The 19,057-nt window shown below is 41.9% G+C and overlaps 1 long non-coding RNA gene across 2 annotated transcripts in view; it reads right to left on the bottom strand.

Annotated features, from left to right (window-relative positions):
- Positions 1-19,057, bottom strand: part of LOC134326762 (uncharacterized) — a 235,532-nt gene that overhangs the window by 64,352 nt on the left and 152,123 nt on the right. Inside the window, exon 5 of one of the 2 annotated variants that reach the window (XR_010014577.1) lies at positions 239-305. This is a non-coding gene — a long non-coding RNA (uncharacterized LOC134326762). The remainder of the gene's footprint in view (positions 1-238; positions 306-19,057) is intronic. The other variant, XR_010014578.1, reaches the window with a different exon arrangement.

The raw sequence follows: 19,057 nt of genomic DNA, 5'->3' as shown, positions 1-19,057 counted from the left end.
AAAAAAGCTCAGGATTCACACTGATTTTCCATTCTATAGTTCTTCTATTTTAAATCCCCCTGCCCCTGCCCGTCCGTGAAATTATATCTTATATAAAATCGATCCGTGGTGCAAGAAAGGTTGGGGGGCGCTGATTTAAACAACAACAGTCACATAAACCCATAAGCAGCAGGAAAAAGGTACCAAGTGAAAAAACTGTTAAAAACACGTAAGTGAAGTTAAATGACGTTTCACTTACGTACATAGAGTTCTGTATCCATACATGATCAGATCCACAAATTCTTCCCACTGGAAAGGAGATTCATCTGTAAAAGCACAAAATAAACACTTTCAAAACTTAATTTTCTAACTAAATTAAATACAACTCCAAATCCAAAAAAGTTGGGACAGTAAGTAAAATGCCAATAAAAACAGTGATTTACAAACTGTATTTTACATGTTTAATTCAATCTATTTTAAAAGTGCAAAGAAAATAAAAATTCTCCCATTTTTCTCCCAATTTAGAGTAGTCAATTAGTCTTCTGCTGCTGGGGATCCCCTATTTTTTGCAGTTGAGGTGGGTATATTGCTGCTCAGCCCTCAACGGAACACTTTTCCACCCATGCATTCTATCTGCCAATCAGGGTCCTTACACAGCGTTTGAGGACCCCATCCCCTTTTTTAGTTCGGACTTGTCCCACCCAGCCAATTTTGTCTTTTGCAGGCACTGTCAAGCAGCAGAACGGAGAGTTCGGAATCCCAGTGCTGGTGTGCTAGCGGAATATCCTGCTGAGCCACCAGGGCGCCTTTGTATAAGACTTGTACTTATCTATTTAGACATATTTTTAAACAATGCACTGAAATTCCCTGGAAACACTAAACGCCCTGAAGAGGCGCCAATCCAGTGCGGGGCTTTGACCATCCCCCACTATCAGACATAGCCAATCAAGCTGGCTACAGCTGGCTGACAGCACCTACTAAGATTCAAACTTAGACCTTAATAGTGATGGGACTGCTGCACTGTACAAGCTCAGTTTTTAAGGATTTAATGTTTTTTTATTTGCAGGCACTGCCAATTATGCCCACTAGATGGCGCCCAGTCGACTGATGGCAACGCCGAGTTTTGTACCGAGGAGTTCAGGATCTCAGGGCTGGTGTGCTAGCGGAATATCCCGCTGTGCCACCTGGGCACCAAAAAAAATATTTTATGTTTAACCTTACATTATTGGGGATTATTTTGTAAGTATTTACAAGTTCACATCATCGAGCATCAGTGCCTGATTTAACAAACACTTTCTCACAATAAATGGGAGAATTTTCCAAAAATTGAGTGTCAGCTGATCAATACACTACATTAAACCATACATTAGAGTATTTCTAAAAAACATTAGAGATTTCAGTTTTTGATTTTCAATTAATATTTAAAAAAACTCTAAAAACATGTTTTCACTTCATTATGGGTGAATTAGTGATTGATAGGTAAAAATGTCAAATCTAAAAGTAGTCCATATGTTGCTCTGTACACTTGGTCACCCACCCAACCTTTATAAAACCAATAATAAAGTGCTCTGTAACAAGTCACATCAAGCTACGTTCCATTCAAGCCAACTTTTGACCCTACCATCTGCATGCTGCAGCAGAAATGGAGATTTATCCGACTATCTGTACTGAAGCGTATCTGCATCAGGGTTTGACATGTGTTTTGAAATCCTCCCCCGCTCACCGGAGGTTGTAATGAGTGTTTGAGTTACCGTAGCCCTTCCTGACAGCTCAAACTTTTCTGACCGCTTTCATAAACAAGGTGCTGCTGCTCGCAGAACAGCTGCTTACTGGATTATTTTTACTGTTCATTATTCTGGGTATTCTGGGTAACCTTTACCTCGGGAATACTAGCATGAAAATACTCGATCAGCAGTTTCTGCCAAACAAACCAGCCTGTCTGACACCAACAACCAAACCACAGAGAGGGTTCCTCAGATTACAGCTTTTCTTATTTATTAAGAAAACACACACACACAACATACTGCTGTGTACTGTAAGTGTCCAGGGATGTTTTGGTTTGATCATGAGAGGTACTTTGACTAAAAGGTTTAATAACCAATGACTTATAACTAGCGGCCACATTTTGTTTATGCATTTTCTCCCCATTTTGCGCACTCAATTTGTCTTCCGCTGCTGAGAGACACCAGATTGCATCCAAGGAGAGCACGTCGCTGTACACGCCTCTTTCGACACGTGTACAGCCCTCCTCTTCTCGTCTATGCATTCTGTACAGGCGTCTCTTCCACCAATTAGGGTCCTTACACAGCGTATGAAGATCCCACACACATAGTGCACCCCCCTCCCCCAGCAGATATGGTGGCCAATTAGCATCTGCTGCAGGCACTGCCAATTATGAACACCAGATGGCACCCAGCCGACCGGTGGCAATGCTGAGTTTCGAACTGAGGAGTTCAGATCTTCATTTGAACAATTTCATTACATTTGGATTGGACTCTCACTTAAAATGGTGGAATACCCTAGGTAGTGCACTTCACAGGAACAACTGAGGTGAATGGAACGCTCCTACAGAACTGGTGCTAGTGGTTGAAAGAACCGCTTTCTGATCCGATCAGACCTTCTGATTGTAATTTTTAGTAAGAAATGCTGTTATTTGCATTTATTCAGTTTGCGGCACACAGATGACGTGTCAATGAAACGCTTGATTGGCTTTTTGTGTATATTATATTGACTCGTGACTCTACCCGGACTCTAGCCTAAAGACTTGTGACTTGACTCAAACTCAAGCCTAAAGACTCGTGACTTGACTGACTCTAGCCTAAAGACTTGTGACTTGACTCGGACTCTAGCCTAAAGACTTGTGACGACTCGGACTCTAGCCTAAAGACTTGTGACTTGACTCGGACTCTAGCCTAAAGACTCGTCACTTGACTCTGACTCTAGCCTAAAGACTCGTGACTTGACTCGGACTCTAGCCTAAAGACTTGTGACGACTCGGACTCTAGCCTAAAGACTTGTGACTTGACTCGGACTCTAGCCTAAAGACTCGTCACTTGACTTGGACTCCAGCGTAAAGACTCATGACTTGACTCGGACTCTAGCCTAAAGACTTGTGACTTGACTCGGACTCTAGCCTAAAGACTTGTGACGACTCAGTCTCTAGCCTAAAGACTCGTGACTTGACTTGGACTCTAGCCTAAAGACTCGTGACCTGACTCGGACTCTAGCCTAAAGACTCGTGACTTGACTCAGACTCTAGCCTAAAGACACGTGACTTGACTCGGACTCTAGCCTAAAGACACGTGACTTGACTCGGACTCTAGCCTAAAGACTCGTGACTTGACTCAGACTCTAGCCTAAAGACTCGTGACTTGACTCAGACTCTAGCCTAAAGACTCGTGACTTGACTCGGACTCTAGCCTAAAGACTCGTGACTTGACTCAGACTCTAGCCTAAAGACTCGTGACTTGACTCGGACTCTACCGTAAAGACACGTGACTTGACTCGGACTCTAGCCTAAAGACTTGTGACTTGACTCGGACTCTAGCCTAAAGACTTGTGACTTGACTCGGACTCTAGCCTAAAAACTCGTGACTTGACTCGGACTCTAGCGTAAAGACTCGTGACTTGACTTGGACTCTAGCCTAAAGACTCGTGACTTGACTCGGACTCTAGCCTAAAGACTTGTGACTTGACTCGGACTCTAGCCTAAAGACTCGTGACTTGAGTCGGACTCTAGCCTAAAGACTCGTGACTTGAGTCGGACTCTAGCCTAAAGACTCGTGACTTGACTCGGACTCTAGCCTAAAGACTCGTGACTTGACTCGGACTCTAGCGTAAAGACTAGTGACTTGAGTCGGACTCTAGCCTAAAGACTCGTGACTTGACTCGGACTCTAGCCTAAAGACTTGTGACTTGACTCAGACTCTAGCCTAAAGACTTGTGACTTGACTCAGACTCTAGCCTAAAGACTCGTGACTTGAGTCGGACTCTAGCCTAAAGACTCGTGACTTGAGTCGGACTCTAGCCTAAAGACTCGTGACTTGACTCTGACTCGTATTTTGTGACTTGTGAACATCTCTGCAGGAGCATAACACTTTACTGGCTTCTTCTTTTGAGGTGCAGGACAGAGACAAAATGCACTCAACACGTAAACACATACAGTAAAGTCTGTTACACTAACTTAATTGCCGTATGATTGCTAGGATTGCCTCATACTGCACCTAAAATTTCATACACTAAGCTAAACACAAACCTTAAATTTTGAATTTCACAGCAAATTGCATATTTCACGTGAAACGGCTCATTTCACAGTCTGTGACGTGATTTTCTGAAATCTAAGTCCATCTGTCCTTTGTCTGGCTTTGTAAGGCTCCTTTGTGTGGGCTCATGTGATTTCATAATACTGCTTTACTGTTCAGATTTAAAGCAGACCATTTAAGTGTCAGTCACAGATTCTGGGTTTATGTAGGGAGAATAATGGATTCATCTCGCACTGGTCAGTATGTGGTTTGGGCAGCGTTCATCACCCGGACACCTTTACAGCCGATTCACATGAGAGATCCGCTGTGAGTCTTCATGTCATTTCATTATCAAGGTCTTTACTTTCATTAAGAGTCTTTACTTATGCTACTACAATTCACTTTAACGTGTTTTAAAATATAACAGTCATTTTATGGATTCTTTATTATTTCATACGCTGCCATCTCATTGGACTGATATGTCTATACCATGACAGGCAGAATGCATCAAGAGTTTTTCAATACAGTTAATTACCTGAGTGACAGACTGTTTTTCTTTGCTAGGATGGACAACAGTGACCTTTCTCAATGTACATAATGTCTCAAACATTGGATTTTCCACTGACCTGTCAGTATTATCAAGATTAAAAAGGTAATGCTCACTGTCCATTTTATCAGCTCCACTTACCATATAGAAGCACTTTGTAGTCCATCTGTTTTTCTACATACATTTTTAGCCTGCTTTCACCCGGTTCTTCAATGGTCAGGACCCCGAAGAGTAGGTATTATTTAGGTGGTGGATCATACTCAGCACTGCAGTTACAATGACATGGTGGTGGTGTGTTGGTGTGTGTTTTGCTGGTATGAGTGGATCAGACACAGCAGCGCTGCTGGAGTTTTTAAATATCGTGTCCACTCAGTGTCCACTCACTGGTCCACCTTGTAGATGTAAAGTCAGAGACGATCGCTCATCTACTGCTGCTGTTTGAGTTGGTCATCTTCTAGACCTTCATCAGTGGTCACAGGACGCTGCCCATGGGGCACTGTAAGCTGGATATTTTTGGTTGGTGGACTATTCTCAGTCCAGCAGTGACAGTGAGGTGTTTAAAATCTCCAGCAGCGCTGCTGTGTCTGATCCACTCATACCAGCACAACACACACTAACACACCACCACTATGTAAGTGTCACTGCAGTGCTGAGAATGATCCACCACCTAAATAATACCTATGCATGAAAGGGGGCTAACAAAGCATGCAGAGAAACAGATGGACTACAGTCAGTAATTGTGGCACTACAAAACGCTTCTATATGGTAAGTGGAGCTAATAAAATGGACAGCAAGTGTAGAAACAAGGAGGTGGTGTACAACAGCATACAAACACATTAGCATTTGTTGTTTTGTTATGCTGGTTTTAAATAGTCACTAAACACCAATTATCATATTGTTATGCTGGTCACGCTTGTTTTTGCAGGTCTCCATCTGGCATTAGTCTGGCATTAGTTGTGTTTTTATAGGTGATCCCTGTCAGATTCATGAATCATCCGTATTTATATTAATTAAAACACAGTAAACAAGAATTATCACTATAATTACAGAAACCTCTATTTCAGGAGGACACTATAACGTTGGTCTTCAAAGTTCTATAGAAATGACTTTATTAGAGATGCATGAGTACCGATACTGGTATCGGGTATTTGCCCGATATCGCGCTCATTAACTTGTACTCGTACTCGCAAACGAGGCTCCGATACTAAACATCCGATACCGTGTGCCTAGTGCACGTTGCTGCGTTATGCCTGGTTCACACTACACGATTTTTGCCCTGATTTTCGCTCGGCGACTGGTCGGCGCTAGATTTGCCGGCTCAGGAGCAACTCGGCGTTCGTCAGATATCTGATCTGAGATGTGCGACTGGGAATGAGTGACATGTCGAACAGCCAATGAGAACGCAGGATACGGTGTGAGGGGAAACGCAGGAGAGGAGTGTAAACAGGTGGGACAGGGGGATAATATAGTTTCTATCAGAATACACCGGCACACACACGTTTTACAGTATTTCTGACCTGATCGTTCTCTACAAAACATAACAACAAAACACCAACATTGCAAAAATATTTATTAACCTCCAACTCGCTACAGAACAATCCATGATGTTCGTGTTGCCAAATCCACTCAGATTCATTTATTTTTCCTCCTTGATTTCATCACGTCAGCGCACAAACACTTTGATCACTCGCTACTTGTTGACGTGCATTTTTGGACGTGGTATCATTAAACTTCTCGTCACTTCTCACGTGTGTTTTTGTTTATAACAAAATGGTATTCTAAATAGGTATTGGTATTGGTAAGTACAAAAATACATGTACATGTACATGTACTCGTACTCGGTTGGGAAAAAATGGTATCGATGCATCCCTAGACTTTATAAATAAATGTATAAAAACATGTTTTCCCAACCAGTATTAGTAATTATTCTCATATGCAACTACTGCTGACCAAAACAAGCAAATGTCCCAGAGAAAAGGGGTTTTGATGGGATCATTAAACACTTCTTTAAAACAAAGCATGACTGGGTGGGCTGGGCGCCAGTTACATTAAACCAGGTGTTTCTGGTCAAAAGCATCAATTTTAGTAAAGGTATTGAGTTTAGTGTCGGTATGGGGTGCCTGGATAGAACAGATGTCTAATACTCTAGCTCATCACTGTGAACAGGTCAAGTTCTCAAATCTCAGCTTAATTGCTACTGGCTTGGCCAGATGCCCAACAGACAAGTGACCTGAGATTAGGTTGAACTTCTTCTTATTGGAGCTGCAATAGCAATTTCTGCTGGTCTGGTTGATGCGCCAACACAACAAGTTTTAAAAATATATTGAACTATACACCGATCAGCCATTTCTACACTCACTGTCGCCGGTTTAACACTGTTCCTTCCTTGGAACCACTTTTGATAGATACTGACCACTGCAGACCAGGAACACCCCACAAGGTCAGCTGAATCCTTACGCTTGCCCATTTTTCCTGCTTCTAACATCAACTTTGAGGATAACATGTTCACTTGTTGCCTAATATATCCCACCCACTAACAAGTGCCGTGATGAAGAGATAATCAGTGTTATTCACTTCACCTGTCAGTGCTCAGAATGTCATGCCTGGTCGGTGTATGTTAAAACAATAAATATGTTTTAATTTAAATATTTTGGGCTGTTTTAGTGGATTACAGGTTAAAAAATAAGCATGCCAATAAATTGTATGAATTAAAACCAATGACTTTTAGTTTTTCTGTGAACGAGACCCTTAAATATGACTAAAAAAAAAGACCCGTATGCAGAACTTCATTGTAACCAAACACAAAAGTCTGCAGCACTCATTACTCATTTTACCCAAAGTGAATTTGTTAAAGTGACCAGCTGAAGATCTTCAAAAAGAGTGCAAACGTCTGGAGAAAGAGAAATGACTTCCTTTCTACTTTGCGGCTACAGAAGTAATAGATGTGTCACTTCAGCACCATTATAACAATGTGACACCTGAACCTGCGTTTCCTGATCTACACCTTCTAAAAAATGAGCTACTGAAGGACAAAATGCCAAAAACTACAAAGAAAGAAATTGATGGTCTTATAGACGGAACATTTTGGTTTGCAATAAGTTGCTGAATCAGACATGACATGAGCTATTTTACTTTTTTACAACCCCAAATCAAAAAAAAGTTGGGACAGTATGGAAAATACAAATAAAATAAAAATGCATTGTTTCTTACATTTACTTTGACTTTTATTTGATTGCAGACAGTTTGAACCTGAGATATTTCATGTTTTATCTGCTCAACTTCATTTCATTTGTTAATATACCTCCATTCCTGCATTTCAGGCCTGCAACACATTCCAAAAAAAGTTGGGATAGGGGCAATTTAGGGCTAGTAATGAGGTGAAAAAACTAAGTAAAAATGTGATCCAGCAAGGCAAGGCAAGGCAAGTTTATTTGTATAGCACCTTTCATACACAGTGGCAATTCAAAGTGCTTTACACAAGGAAAAAAAAATAATTAAAAGCATTAAAACATTCCTGAGATCTAAAACCTCAGAAAGACTTCTTGCAAACATTTAGTTACAATTAAGAGATCATGAAATTCAAACAAGAGAGATAAAAAAAAATTAAGGACATGAAAACTAAAAGAAATATGGTAAAATGAGGGTAATAGCAAAAATTTCGAGCTCAATCATAGGCACAAGAAAAAAGAAAAGTTTTTAACCTGGATTTAAAGATTTCTACATTTAAGGTACATCTAATATCTCCTGGCAGTCTGTTCCAGTTATATGCAGCCCAACAGCTAAATGCTGCTTCACCGTGTTTAGTTTGGACTCTGGGCTCAACTAGCTGACCTGAGTCCATGGATCTAAGAGATCTACTGGGTTTATATTCTCTAAACATTTATGAGATGTATTCTGGGCTGAACCCATTCAATGATTTATAGACCAGTAGCAGCACTTTAAATTATATTCTGTAACTAACCGGAAGCCAGTGTAGAGATTTTAGAACTGGAGTGATGTGCTCAGTTCTCTTCGTCTTAGTTAAAACTCTAGCAGCAGCGTTCTGAATGAGCTGTAACTGTTTAATGGTCTTTTTGGGAAGTCCAGTTAAGAGACCATTACAATAGTCCACCCTACTGGAGATAAAAGCATGGATCAGCTTCTCTAGGTCTTGTTGGCACACTAGACCCTTGATTTTGGCTATATTTCTAAGATGGTAGAAGGCTGTTTTGGTGATGGTTTTTATATGGCTGGTGAATGTGAGATCTGAGTCTATTAGAACGCCAAGATTTCGGACTTGGTCTTTGGTTTTTAGAGCCCGGGAACTGAGGTGCTCACTGACACTGGTTCTCTTTTCTTTGCTGCCAAACACAACAATCTCTGTTTTGTCCTTATTTAACTGTAAAAAATTCTGGCTCATCCAGTTATTGATGTCCTCCAGACACTGACACAGTGAATCTATTGGGCTGTAATCATCTGGTGAGAGAGCCAGATATATCTGTGTGTCATCTGCATAACTATGGTAATCAATGTTGTTAGCCTGTAGCATTTGGCCAGGTAAGGCTGAGTCTTTGATAAGCAAAGATGACCAGAGGATCTCCAGTTTGTCAACAAATGCGTGATAAAATTATTATTATTATGTTTAAAAACAATATTCCTTAAAGAAAGATTTACAGCGCATAATATTACTAAACGATTCAAGGAATCAGGAGAAATTTCAGTGTTACAATACAGAGCTACATGCACAAATGCCACTTAAAACTTTACTGTGCAAAAACGTGTATTGTGGTCAGATGAATCAGCATTCAAGGTCTTTTTGGAAAACATGGACGCTGTGTTCTCCGGACCAAAGATGAAATGGACCATCCAGCAACAAGTCTAATTAGCAACAAGTCCAAAAGCCAGGGTCTGTCATGGTATGGGGCTGTGTCAGTGCCCTTGGCAAAGGTCATTTACACTTCTGTGATGGCAGCATTAATGCAGAAAAGTACATTGAGATCTTAGAGCAACATATGCTGCCTTCAAGACGTCGTCTTTTCCAGGGACGTTCATGCATTTTTCAACAAGACAATGTAAAACCACATGCTGCACACATTATAAAGGCATGGCTGCGGAAGAATAGGGTACGGGTACTGGACTGGCCTGCCTGCAGTCCTGACCTGTCCCCAATAGAGAATTTTGAAAGGAAAAATGTGACAACGACAACCCCAAACTGTTGTACAACTTAAGACGTGTTTGCAGGAAGAATGGAACAAAATAAAAGCTGAAACACTAAATTACTTGGTCCCCTCGGTGCCAAAACGTCTTTGAAGTGTAGTGAAAAGTGGTAAATGCTTCACTGTCCCAACTTTTTTTGGAATGTGTTGCAGGCCTGAAATGCAGGAATGGATGTTTATTAATAAATTAAATTAAGTTGAGCAAATAAAACATGAAATATCTCAGGTTCATCCTGTCTGCAATCAAATAAAAGTCAAAATAAATGTAAGAAACTCGGTGTTTTTTTATTATTTGCATTTTCCATGCTGTCCTAACTTTTTCTGATTTGGGGTTGTATATTAAACGTTTGAGCTCTCTTCCTCAGGTTTCTCAGCAAGTGCTGAGTAGATATTTATTTTCATTTTGTACAGTTTGTAGTAAAAGCTTTTTATGTCAGGCACTGTAAATTTTGAAAGTAGCTCAAAACAATCTTACCCCGCGACTTTTGAATTTTCTGCCATGAGTGCATTTTCAAACAATCCCAATTAGGCGGTAAAACCATAAACTTGGCAACTCTGTTACTGATAGTGTAAAGGTAAGTCAGTAATGTAAATTAGAAGCACTGACTAAGCACTCCCAAGCAGTCAAAACAGCCAAGCAGTCAAAATCTCCCCTTTTTTTTAGCGCGTCCAATAACCTGATTGCGTCATGCTTCCTCTCCACCAATGCCGATCCCCTCTCTGATTGAGAAGAACGAAGCTAACCCACGCCCCCTCCGACACGTGGGCAGCAGCTGTATGCATTTTGTCACCTACACTTTGACGAGTGCAATACGGATCAGCACTGTGTACGGAGAGACACACCCTGAGAGCACTCTTTTCTCATCTCTGTGCAGGCACCATCAATCAGCCAGCAGAGGTCGTAATTGCATTAGTTATGAGAGAGTCCCTCTCCAGCATTAATATCCCACCACTATCTGAAAAACAGGTCAATCGTTGTTCATGTGGCCGCTCAGCCCAGCCGACTCAATACAATGTATTCGAGATCCCAGCTCTGGTGTTCCAGAGTGTGTTTTTACCGCTGCACCACCTAAGCGGCGAGCGCTGTGTTTTTTTGACGACCAATGACAAAATTGGATGGACAGATGATTCCTCTGGGTGTGCAGTTTTTCTCTCCCCCTTTTCTCTCTTTTAGCGTGTCCAATTGCCCGATTGCGTCATGCTTCCTCTCCACCAATGCCAATCCCCGCTCTGATTGAGGAGAATGAAGCTAACCCACGCCCCCTCCAACATGTGGGCAGCAGCCGTATGCATCTTATCACCTACACTTTGATGAGTGCAGTACAGATCAGCACTGTGTACGGAGAGACACACCCAGAGAGCACTCTTTTCCCGTCTCTGTGCAGACACCATCAATCAGAGGTCGTAATTGCATTAGTTATGAGAGAGAGACCCTATCCGGCTTAATCCCACCCATATCTGAACAACAGGCCAATCGTTGTTCAAGTGGCCGCTCAGCCAAGCCGACTCAATAAGATGTATTCGAGATCCCAGCTCTGCTGTTCCAGTGTGTGTTTTTGATGACCAATGACAAAATAGGATGGGCAGATGATTCCTCTGGGTGTACAGTTCCTAACTCTGGGTGGGAAATGCCCACTTTAGCATAGACACCCAGACACGCCCATGGTCTAACAGAACAGAATTAATCTGAACTTAAAGTACCTAGGCTAAAAGTTTGGGACCATTTTAGAATGACCGATCTGATTAAAGCAACTTATTTCCGAACTTTTCCCCAGTAAAGACTGAGTGATGGCTTTTAGTTCCCATGGAGATGTGTTCTTTAGCTTAGCTCTCCTGTTGATTCAGGCAGTGAGTAATTGCTAGTAATTACTAGTGGACTCAATAGAGCAGGTCACCTTAACTAAAGCGATGAGAAAATCTATCGCAAAAAAGAAAATTGACCTGCTCGATCACCAAAACTCACAAAAAAAAGTTAAATGATCTGTAATGTAGCATTGGGAAAACCTTTACTGTGTTGTTTGAAAATGCACTGCTTGCATTGACTGGCGATAATGGCATTGATTTGATGTCACTTTAATTGAAACCTTCCCATAAGCGTCTCTATAGCGTCTGGCACCATTGACGGCACAGGATCCCTGATTTACTGCGAGTGTGGGCATGGGGAATAATGAGAGAAGACTACGGCTAATGAAATGCTCTCAGCCTTTAAATGAAGACTCACAGCGGATCTCTCATGTGAATCGGTTGTAAAGGTGTCCGGGTGATGAACGCCGCCCAGACCACATACTGACCGCGGCGAGATGAATCCATTATTCTCCCTACATAAACCCAGAGTCTGTGACTGACACGCAGATGGTCCGCTTTAAATCTGAAAAACAAACTCACATCATCATCCATCTTGCCAGCATCCATCATGAGTTCTGTAATATGTGCAAACAGAGCTGTGCTGTACTGTGAGTCAAATACAATCGATTTGTTCCAACCTAAGGGCAGTTGTAGCTTAGTGGTTTAGGTACACCGGTTGAAGCCACACCTCTGCCAGGTTGCCACTGTTGGGCCCTTGAGCAAGGACCTTAACCCTCAATTGCTTAGACGGTATACTGTCACAACTGTAAGTCGCTTTGGATAAAGGCGTCGACCAAATGGCAAAATCGTAAATATAAATGTAAAAGAGAACAAAATCCTTGATGCCTCTTGAAGCATGCTCAATAATCCAGGTACACAAAGTTGAATCAGTGTTTAAGGTCTGACTCCATTAGAGCATCCATCATGCATTGGAACACAAATGCTGCACCACCGAGCTAACAGCATCCCCACTCACACTACGGCCAAAGAAATAGAGAAATCTTATATCAAGAGGCCCTGGGTGAATGCAAGTATCCCAATTGGGCATTTGTCAAAGCCGGTAAAATGCCCAAACACTACTCCAGTAATTCTAAAGGAGGGGAAGGACAACAGCTATCTATGAGCAAACCAGTGGTGATTCCATATGTGGCGGGAGTAGCAGAACAATAGACACGCATATTTTCCAAATGCAGCGTATCAGTTGCTTTCAAACCCCAAAACACGCTACGTCAGAAATTAGTTTACCCCGCCGCTCAGGTGGCGCAGCGGTAAAATATGCTAGCACACCAGGGCTGGGATTTCGAATACATCATATCGAATCTCAGCTTTGCCATCCAGCTGGGCTGGCCGGCTATATGAACAACGTTTGGCTGTTGTTCATCCAAGTAGGGAGCCGGATAGGGACCTCATAACTGGTGCAATTACGACCTCTGCTGGCTAATTGATGGCGTCTGCACAGAGTAGAGGAATAACGCATTGATCAGGGTGTGACTCTCCGTGCACAAGGCTGATCCACATATGAACTCGCCTCGAGCAGGTGAAAAGATGCAGTCGGCTACTGCACAAGTGTCGGAGGGGACGTGTGTCAGTTCGCTCTTCTAAATCAGTGGTGAGGGTCAGCACAAGTAGAGAGGATGCATAACGCAATTGGGTAAAAATTGGGGGGGGAAGGGAGAGAATGCATAAAAAAACAACAGAGTAATATAGTGTATATGCGGGAGGAGGACGCGGAGGATGCGGGAAACTAAACAGCCACTGGCGAAACAGACACCAGGACTACCACTCACCTGCAAGCCAGCCACCACTTATTTAATGATGAAGGAAGAACGCTGGTTTGAACAAGGAGTCAAAGACGCCATCTGTGTGAAGAGGGAACGACCATCCCTGAACTGAGGGGGGCCTGAGAGTACATCTTTCACTATCTTATATTGTAGCCTAGCAGTTAAGGTACCGGACTAGTAATCAGAAGGTCACTGGTTCAAGCCCCACCACTGCCAGGTTGCTCCTGTTGGGCCCTTGAGCAAGGCCCTTAAACCTCAATTGCTTTGACTGTATGCTGTCACAGTAGTGTAAGTCGCTTTGGATAAAGGTGTCTGCTAAATGCAGAAAATGAAAATGTAAATCTTACAATGCAGTGATTGCAGCTATGTCCCAATTACATGTGAAAAGCACACATGGCCATTGTAATTAATGGTCATTGTGATTTGCATATCACCTGATCACCTGGCCCATTGTTACCACCAGCTCAGACTAAAGAAGTCACTTGGATGAGTGATGAAACATATCTCCACACCAAACGTTATGTACAGATAAACTAATACAACTTAACACAAAACATTTTCGGACAGTTGAGTATGTGTTTCAGCCACACCCACTGTTAACAGGTATAATTTTGTCTATTATACCTCTTTCTATAAACACATGGTTTAATAAGTTTGGTGTGAGGACACTTAAGTGGCCTGCATAAAGCCCTAATTTCAACCCCATGGTGGTGGTAAAGGTAAAAAGGAAAAGGGAAGTCCAAGTGGTTTTGGACCTAGATGCAAAAAGTCCATGCTCACATGTCCACATACGGGTTTGACTCCACTGGAGTATCCATCACCAGCAAACAGCAAGCTCATCGGCTTATCAGCACTCTTAATGCTTCAGCATAAGAGATTTTGGACAATTTCATGCTCCCAACTTTGTGGGAACAGTTTGGGGATGGCTCCTTCCTGTTCCAACATGACTGCGCACCAGTGCACAAAGCAAGGTCCATAAAGACATGGATGAGCGAGTTTGGTGTGGAAGAACTTGACTGGCCTGCACAGACTCCTGACATCAACCCGACAGAACACCTTCGGGATGAATTAGAGCGGAGACTGTGAGCCAGGCCTTCTCATCCAACATCAGTGTCTGACCTGAAGAAGTCACTTGGATGAGTGATGAAACGTGTCTCCACACCACAACACTGACACTACGGCCAAGGAAAGAGAGAAATCTTATATCACGAGGCCCTGGGTGTCAAAGCCGACAAAATGCCCAAACACTGCTCCAGTAAAACTAAGGAAGGAGAAGGACAACCGCTGTCTAATGCTTGATCTCTTGTAAGAGGGAATGACAATCCCTGAACCGAAGAGGGGCCTGGGAGTACATCCCTCCTCATTTTACAACGTCGTGATTACAGCTATACCCCAATCATATGTGAAAGGTTTTGGGCCTAGATGCAAAAAGTCCAAACTAACGTGTCCACATGCTCCACATACTGGATGTTTAGTGTACACAAAATTAAACCATAATGAAATATATTTTTAAATCCATTCACTGATGCTGTTCAGAAAATGAGGAACGTTTTAGACTCCACATAATAATAACCACATAATTCAGGCTCGGTCTGTCCGCTTCCACCTCCTACACACAATACAAACTCGCTAAGCTGCAAACACTCTTCACAAAGATAAGCACGGATTACAATCTGTGCACCAAAATGGTTTCGTAAGACAAAGACGACTGAATCTGATCAGAATTTTCGTAGAAGTTTATTACAAATTTCAAATTATTTTGGGATATGTTAAATCAAACTATAGTTGGTAAATTAATCAAGAACACAAGTCAGATTGGTCAGGAACTGTTGAATTTGCAGGGTTGGTGAGTAATCATTAAAAACATGTTCTAACGGTCACTGTGCTCATCAATAACATAAGTAATTGTAGTGGTACAATTTGACCTGTAACCATTAAAAAAGAATTTGCAGAGACACTGTCCGTTTTACCAGCTCCACTTACCATATACAAGCACTTTGTAGTTCTTCAATTACTGACTGTAGTCCATCTGTTTTTCTACATGCTTTGTTAGCCCCCTTTCATGCTGTGGGTCATTCCCAGCACTGCAGTGACACTGACATGGTGGTGGTGTGTTAGTGAGTGGATCACATCATATCCAGCCAACAGCGCCCCGTGGGCAGCGTCCTGTGACCACTGATGAAGGTCTAGAAGATGACCAACTCAAACAGCAGCAACAGACGAGCGATCGTCTCTGACTTTACATCTACAAGGTGGACCAACTAGGTAGGGGTGTCTAATAGAGTGAACAGTGAGTGGAGCTGCTGTGTCTGATCCACTCATACCAGCACAACACACACTAACACACCACCACCATGTCAGTGTCACTGCAGTGCTGAGAATGATCCACCACCTAAATAATACCTACTCTGTGGTGGTCCTGTGGGGGTCCTGACCATTAAAGGAGGCTAATAAAGCATGCAGAGAAACAGATGGACTACAGTCAGTAATTGTAGAACTACAAAGTGCTTCTATATGGTAAGTGGAGCTGATAAAATGGACAGTGAGTGTAGAAACAAGGAGGTGGTTTTAATGTTATGGCTGATCAGTGTATATGTTTTCTAATAGAGTAGTGCAGGGGTGTTCAAACTTTTCTTGTTGGGGGCCAAATGGAGTAAAAAAAGAAATAAAAATATAATAGACTCACTAGATTACTACAATTACACATCTTTTTTATTTAAGTGACGCGGCTGCAGATGAACAACTCAACTCAACGCAACTCAAGAGGGAGACCATTCCACATTTTAGGGTCAGCGTCACTGAATGCCCTGTCACCAAATGTGAATGGAGGAGCAAAGACACCGAGCTTGAGAATAAGATGTAAGCAGACTTTCAAGATATGAAGGCGCAAGGCCGTGTAAAGATCTAAAAACCAGCACCAGTTCATATTGTATTCGATATTGAACTGGAAGCCAGTGTATATGTTTCAATATTGGGGTTCAACATTACATGCTACCACAACATAAGAAAGCATTATAACCATTTACCACATGTATCATTCTTTTGCTAAAATAAGAATCACTTTTTTTACTTATGTAATGTTAGCCTTGTTTCATGCATAACAACAACCCAAAACCAAAGAAAATCTCCTAATGGATCAAGCAAAAGCCATTTTCAGAATTATCACATCCTTATAAAAGGCCAAAAGCACTCAAACGTCATTGTGTGTGGAGAACAAAAATATATTTCAGAGAGGGATTAAATGGCTCATATTAATAAAGACTAGAATTAACGTAGCAAAAATGGGGCTTTTTTATTGATTTACCATTTCCCTATGTTTAGACAAAGCTCTATAGAAAGCAGATCCAAGCTATGTTAAATGTTTCATGCCAAATACATTTAATTGCTTGGGCATTAAATTTTATATAGCTGAATCAGCAAGTTGGAGATGAGCTGACCACTCGATCATGGTATCACGTCCTCATGTTTGATTTTGCTTCACTAAGACTGGTAGCTGGATGACTTCCCAATGTAAATGCACTACTAGGCAATAACTATATTAAAGCAATAAGCCACAAGAGGCCATGCGTTACTGCGATTTTTTCAACAATTAAGCAATAGAACACTTGAGGTCGTGTGTTATCGCGAATAACATCACGGCTGTGATTTGGTCGCAGGCACGAGCCGAAGGCGAGTGCGGTAGCAAAAGTTGCAAAATCCCAAGTTGCAAAAACTAATTTTAGGGAGGTCAGAACAACAAGAAGAAAAAGACAAGAACCTCCAAAGGGAAAAAAAAGAAATAAAAACCCTCTCGCACACACCAAAGGATATGGGTGATAACAGAACTTTTAGGAGCTGCTAACTGGGCTATTAAGCTAACTGTTCGCGTCACAAACACATTAATGTTTCCTACATAGTGCACTAGATTGTGAATTAGACAATTGGTTATGTTCCCTACACAGTGCGCTAGATTGTATATCAGATAACGCATTCATGTTCACTACATAGTGCACTAGACAATATAATAGACAATTGGTTATGTTCCCTACACAGTGCGCTAGATTGTATATCAGATAACGGATTTAAAACGCTCAGGGAAAAAAGTCTGTGTCGCCTGTGTGCGCGTTTGTGTGCATGAAGCTTGTCGTTACTGGCAACGCGTCAGCGGAGTAATACAGTTGTGGTGTGAAAAGGCCGTGCTGTTATCACCAATATCAGCACGGTTAGAACGCTTCTCAACCAATCAGATTGTAAGGTCGGAACTAACTTGTATAAAATATAATAAAATACAACAATGTTCAATTTATAAATGTTTTTATTTACAAAAACACTTACAATAAGCATTCTTCCGCGAAATCAGGTAGTCCGTTAACAGTGGTGCTAGGCAACATGAGGGCGAACATAACATTCGCAATAAACATTCCTCCACAAACAGTATTACACTATTTCTTGGACGAAACACCCACTTAATGATTAAGATTACTGTTTATATTAATCTGGACATCTCCATGTATAGTACATGACTTAAAATAGTGTTCAATCAAGTTTGTACTTTTTCTTTTCAGTGGCGTATTAATATGTAATGATGTGAGGTGGTCATAGGTGTGCGTTTATCGGGGATTTTACAACGGCTTCGAACGCGGTTCAGCCAATCAGATTTTAGGACCGGAACTATCCGTTGTATAATATGTCTTAATTTGTGGATTTGGCTACAGCATTTTAGCCAAATGTGTTGTTAATAGGTGCAAAATCTATCAAATAGTCGTTCAGTCTCCAGACAAACATTGGCAGTAAAACAATCATGATTGATTTAGGGCGCATTCACATGAAAAGCAGAAAAAACGCTTTGCGCTGGCTGTGCCGTTGTTTCCTATGGAGTAAGGCGGAGCTGCTTAGCTTGCTGCTGCGCTTCCATAAGCGACACGCACCACATACTTTTGTGGCGTTGGGCTCGCATTGTTTGCGCTTGTCGCAATGCTCAAATTTCACCTGATTGAACTTTGACCCAGTTTGCCACTGACATTTTCAAAGCGCCTCCAATGAGACGAACTGTTTGATATGAGGTTGTTTGTTTGTCTATTTATATGATTTTTAACGTCATGTTTTACACCCTTTGGTTACATCCACAACAGAAATGGTAGTTACTCGTTACACAAGATTCATCATTCCACAAGGTTATATCGAACACATTGTCATGGACAATTTTATATCTCCAATGAGACAACTTATATCAACTTGCAATGTCTTTGGACTGTGGGAGGAAACCGGAGCACCCGGAGTAAACCCACACAGACACGGGGAGAACATGCAAACTCCACACAGAAAGGACCCGGACCGCCCCACCTGGGGATCGAACCCAGCACCTTCTTGCTGTAAGGCGACAGTGCTACCCACTTAGCCACCGTGCCACCCAATATGACGTAGTAAAAGCGACTCAGGTTGTACAAACAAACGTGAACAAAGCTTAACATGGCTTGTGTATTAAAACAA

The sequence above is a fragment of the Trichomycterus rosablanca genome, chromosome 14, assembly GCF_030014385.1.
Source record: "Trichomycterus rosablanca isolate fTriRos1 chromosome 14, fTriRos1.hap1, whole genome shotgun sequence".
NCBI classification, from domain to species: Eukaryota; Metazoa; Chordata; class Actinopteri; order Siluriformes; family Trichomycteridae; genus Trichomycterus; species Trichomycterus rosablanca.
Note: the sequence above shows the minus strand (reverse complement) of the source record. Positions and strands in the feature narration are given on the sequence as shown.